Below are 6,051 nucleotides of genomic sequence, written 5' to 3'. Positions count from 1 at the left end.
TAATTCACATATCTTCAATTTATACACCTTAGTTAGCATACTTGTATGCTTCTCTGTTGAAGTCCCTCGGGACATGGAAATATGATTTAGATCTTATATCTTCCACACTTTTCCCTATTCTTTTCATGATGTTTTCCATAGAATTCTCCTTTGGGAGGGAACCTTTCATCAGAGGATACAAGTTTAGAAGATAATCTCTCATAATCATAAGTGTGTCCACCTGATAATCTTTGGCTAACAGAAGCCCCTACTAGAGACCATGTATCTCTGGTTGATTATTTGTCATGTCACCAAGACCCCATGAGTACCTAAACACTTTGTCCTCCTTGCAGCTATAGAGTACCACTCCCCCTCTTGCCACCCCTATATATAAAGATAATCTCAAAACAAATTATAAAACTTTATTTTATTATACATAATTATATAATAAATAAAAAAAATATTGGTAAACTAATTAATCAAATAATGCATAAAAGGTTATTATTTAACATATTATTATGATAATAAATTAATTAATTTGACTAATTTTAAAATAGAACATTTCAAACTTGAGGTTTATTTAAGACAAAAGAATGAACCACACTTATGGTTCAAAACATCGGCACTAAAACTACTTATGTGATGGATCTCAAAGAAGAAACTCATCAACAAAACACTTACTTATAATATTACACGTGATATAAAAGTTATATATATTTAAGAGAGTTCATATCTGTATAATGTGTACATAATTGTATTCTAACTATTCTATGTTTTGACCTTTTTTGGTATATTTTCCAATCAATTTTTTTGGTATTGAAAGCATATCAATATTAAAATAGAGAATAGATATAATGATAAGATTCATAATAACATACACAAAACACAAAATTTATGTGCTAAAACCTTGTCCAAACTCATTCATCACCTCTTTTGTAAGTCAAGTGTAACAGCCTTGGTGAAAAGTTCATGTAATAAAAGTTAATAAAGGAAAAATAAGACCACGGTTAAGGGACACTTATTCCAAGTTGAATGTTGGGCAAAGATACCCTAGTGGGCATCACTGGATGTGCGTTTTGGCTAAGGAAAATTGGCAAAGGCTAAGGCAAAGGTATGAAAAGGCAAAAAGGCATTTTTGGCACATTTACTTAAAAAAATAAAGGAAAATAGAAGAAAAGTAAGGTGAGAGGTCACAGGTTGCATGTGAGGAGAAAATTGAAGGAAAATAATGGAAAATGAAGAAAATAAAGGCCTCATTAATAAAAATGATTTTGAGGATCAGTTCGTAACCTTTTGTCAATTCAAGTTTGGAGCTCTCTCATTATTCTCTCTCTCACACCCTTGGTCACTTAGATTTTTCTTGGAGCACTCTAGCTTATTGGATCAAGGAAGCAAAAGCAAGCAAAGGGAAAGAAAGGAAAGCAAGGGTCAAGGAATAAGAGCAGGATCAAGCAGCTTTAGCAGGAATACTTGCAGGGAACCTTTTGCATGTGTGATTTCCTAGCTGGTTTGGACATGCATGGCTTTGCATGTTGGTGTATGGTTCTCTTGTTGTCGGTGGCATGGTTTTGTCAGAATATGACAGTGGTTTTCATCCTAGCCTTGCCTTTTTCCAGATGCCATGGTGTTGGGATGTTTACTTCGGTTTTTAGCTTTGGTTTGTCGAATGGATTTCAGAATCTGGGGTGGAGGTGGTCTCAAGGTTCATTCCCAAAGGCCTAGGAATCCCTTGATCGATTTTGGAAAGATACATGGTAAATCCTGAACGAGAAGCCTCGACTTAGGGCCTAGTGATTCGGGTTTGGATTGCAGTAAAGCCTAAGAGTCTGGTCTCAGTTTAGGGCCTAGTGATCCAGGATTAGATTGCGGTAAAGCCTGAGAGACAAGGAGACGGAAAATTCCTCAAGGATAGTGATGGATTCCGGATGGCATTCCAAGTTCGGTTTGGTTGTGATCAAAGCACCGATTTTGGTGTGATCACGGTTTGATGAGGGTGGAGGTGGTTTAACCTCTGGATTCCCTTGGTTGTTCATGGGTTGGTTGGTCTATAATATCCCACATTCATGCTTGGGATATGGCACTGGGATGAGTGGTTGAAAGAGAGATTTGGTTCAGCCATGTCTATGGTCAAGTGGTACGTGGAAGTCTCGAACCTGGTCGGATTTTCCTATGATTAATAAAAGCTAAGCTCTCTTAATTTTGCATTGGTTTATATGTGGATTAATGGTTTTCATATCTATGATATTTATATGGTTTTATGATGGTTATAAACATGGTTAAATGATTGGTTCATGTCATGGTTATTTCATGTAGTTACTTGTAATTGTTAATGGATGGATGCATGACCTAATTGATGATATAATAGTTCAATGGAGAAGGTGATGATCCTTCTGGTCATGTTTCATAAGTGTTTTCAGTCATTTATGCTATGCCTTATATCCTAGACATGTAGGTTGCATTGATGCCAAGTGTTTGATAGAATGTCAGTCCCGGTTGGGGATGCTTAGGCCTAGTCCTGAGGTTGATTTTTTATTTGTTTATATTGTCATCATGTCTTTAATGGATTCTGAAGGTTATAACAAGTTTTGGGCAAAGGCTGGGATTCTGGGCTAGAAAAGTGGCTCAAATCTCGGGGACGCTTGCACAGGTTTGCTGGAAAAATTCCAGCGACGCTCGCACATAGGCCTGTGAAAGAAAATTTGGCTTCCAGTTGTTGTCTTTCCTATAGAATGAGAGCGACCAGGGGTTAAAAAGGCTTAAATCATCAGTGGGACTCAGGGATAGGATGTCTGAGTGGCTGACATGTCTCCTGAGGGTGTTGTTGCTGATGTGGATGGGTTTGTTTGATATGTTCCATCGGTTCCATTTCCTTAAGGTCACCAAGGAATTTGAATCCCTTATAGTAGCCTCTCTTGTCACATGTTTACCTCGGCTGGTCAGTTGCTTGGGTGGACCTGGGAGGAGGGGGTGTTACAAATTGGTATCAGAGCGTGGTTGCGCTCTCCTTGGGTGAAGGGTATCGGTAATGCATGCATGTCAGTTTCATGGGTGTCTCTTACACTTTCATTCCATATGCGTGTTTCATTGCATGATGTTGATCATGATGGTAGTAAGGTTGTCATGAGGAACTTGATGTGATTTTGTGGGATGTTCCGTCGAAAGTATATGACTGGTTGAATATGGCTATATGTCGCTTACATCTTGATTATATGTCCCTTGACTACATCCTTGTATGTTAGGTGCATTCTTGAATGTTTGATTAGATGTATCAATATTGTAGGTCAATTACAAGAATTGATCACCTATGCTCGACTACATGCATTCATACGTATGTGTAGTTGATTAGGCATTTCTTATGCATGTTGATAGTTGCATGTGGAAATGTGTACATTGAAGTAATGGTTGTTGTCATGCATGAGGTCATAGAATGCATTGTTGATATGGCCTTGCATTAATGATTGAACCCTAGCTAAAATGATGTTTATGCATTGATGCATGTATTCGATATATGTCTATATGTTGTTATGATTATATTATACATGTATCACACTGATTTGATAATCTTGCATACAAGGTATCCTCCCCGAATTATGCTAAGGTACGTTGGTTTGTTGTGATTTGGTTTAGCTAACATAGTATGCCTTGTAGGAAAGAGATCAGATGGCTAGCAAGGTGGTAGACTACATAGAATCTCGCTACGCATCATATGGGCAACACGGTGTGGGCCACTCTTCTAACTTGGCAGACACATTGAGAAGCCTGGACGAAGAAATAAGGAGTTGCAAAGCAGACAATGAAAAAATCATGCAGCCACAAGAGAAACAAGCAAAGGTGAATGCGATACTAGTACAAAGTTTGTCAAAATTGCAGTGACAGGGGCCACTTTGGGTCATCCATGGACATGAAGACATAAATAATGGGGCATATGGTAGTAGGTATCCTAGTCGACACAGGTCAGATAGATCTGACATGATCAAAGATGGCAGGTTGTTGGACACTCCGGATAGGAGAGGTGATCAACATAGGTATTATTCCAGTTTTGATTCTGATAGGCATCGTGATCGTCATCGTTACATCCTTACAGGAGGAGTGATAAGGGATACTTGTCGGGTGATTTTAAGAAGGAAAAGCCACCTACCTTTTATGGAGAGATGAAGAAATCACAGGATGCAGAGGCATGGTTTCTTAGTATGAAGAAATTCTTCTGATTGCATGTTTATTCAGAGAACATGAAAGCAAAGATAGCCACTTTCATTCTCAAAGGTAAAGCGGCTATTTGGTGGGAAGACGTGAAGAATGTCCAAGATATACATGAGGAGGATTTGACTTGCTGTGCATTTGAAAGGCTCTTCAAGAAGAAGTACTTATCTAGGAGGCACTATGATGATAGAGCTAAGGAGTTTTATGAGTTGCAGATGGGTTTTATGATAGATGATGAGTATACTAGTAGATTTTTGGAGTTTATGAGGTATGTGCCTTACCTCAAAGAGGAGAAGGCCAAGGTTCAGAGATTCATCAGTGGATTTCCAATTGCATACAGAGACCAAATTGAGTTAGATGAGCTTAGATCGTTGAAGGAGGTCATGCGAAAGCTGAAGCATTGTTATGAGCAGCTGAAGTGAAAATTTGAGCCTAAGCATGACTTGAAAAGAAATGAGAAAGCTAAAGGAAAATGGACACCAAAGAGAGGAAGACCTCAAGATGCAAGTGAGAAAGAAAATGTAATTCCTTACAAGAGATTCAATACAGTTGAGAAGGGACGTGGAGAGCAGCAAGCTAGAGGCGGTGGTAGGGAACCATTGCAGTGTTGAATATGTGGTAAGGATCATCGTAATAGGGATTTCTCGCAATATCAGAGTGATGGTAGACCCCATATATAGAGTGATCAAGAGGCGCATACAATTGGTGATGTTGGTCATAACATTCCTCGGTTGTATGCAGTTGTGGACAATAGGCAGGCAAACCATCTGGTATGGATCATTGAGATGGATGGTAAGCTTTGTGATCAAGTTGTTCCTATTTTGATTGATCTTGGATCTAACTATAGTTATATTAATCATGACCTCATGGATAAGTGTGGTTTGAGAAAAAAAGTGCATGCAAAATTTTGGTTGGTACAGTTGGCTACAGGTACAAAGAAAAGAGTTCATCGTTGGGTAAGAGCTTGTGCATTTGAGCTAAATGGTATGCCTACAATAGCACACTTGAATGTATTTCCATTGGAATTGTATAGTATGTTTTTGGGTATGGATTGGCTATACCTTCACATGACCAAAGTGGATTTCTTCGACAAGGCCGTTGAGCGTGTGGATGATAGTGGGGAAAGAGGACCTTATAGGGGAAGAAGAAACCCACATCAATGAGGATGATTATCTCTATGTAGGTTAAGCATAGTTGCAGAAAAGGTTGTGTGATGTTTGCAGTACACATTTCTAGTGACAAGGGTAAGGAGATTGAGGATGCTAATGTGTTGAGCAGGTACACAGTTTTGTGGCAGTTCCAGGATGTATTTCCTGAGGACATTACAGAGTTGCCACCTCACAGGGAGGTATAATTATCTATTGAGTTTGTTTTTGGGGCAGCTCCTGCATAAAAACCACCTTACAGGATGAGCACACCTGATTTGATTGAGTTAAAGTTGACGCTGAAGGAAATGTTGGACAAGGGATACATTAGGCAAAGTGTAATGCCTTAGGGTGCACCAGTGTTGTTCGTGAAGAAGAAAGATGGTACTCTCAGATTGTGCATCGATTACAGGCAGCTGAACAAAGTGACAATCAAGAACAGGTACCCTTTGTTGAGGATTGATGATTTTTTCGATCAGTTGAAGGGAGTAGTAGTGACTTGAGATCGAGATACCATCAGGTACGCATCAAGGAAGAGGATATTTTCAAGACTGTGTTCAGAACCAGGTATGGGCATTATGATTTTGTTGTTGTTTAATTCAGTTTAACTAATTCTCTAGCTACATTTATGAGTTTGATGAATAGTGTGTTGTGTCCTTATCTAGACAAGTTTGTCATTATATTCATTGATGACATACTAGTATATTCTAAGAATGAGGAAGAACAA

This window comes from Pinus tabuliformis, chromosome 2_1, assembly GCF_031772625.1.
Source record: "Pinus tabuliformis cultivar Carrire ecotype Pingquan chromosome 2_1, CPIR1, whole genome shotgun sequence".
NCBI classification, from domain to species: domain Eukaryota; kingdom Viridiplantae; phylum Streptophyta; class Pinopsida; order Pinales; family Pinaceae; genus Pinus; species Pinus tabuliformis.
The sequence above is the reverse complement of the archived record's forward strand: the minus strand, read 5'-3'. Positions refer to the sequence as shown.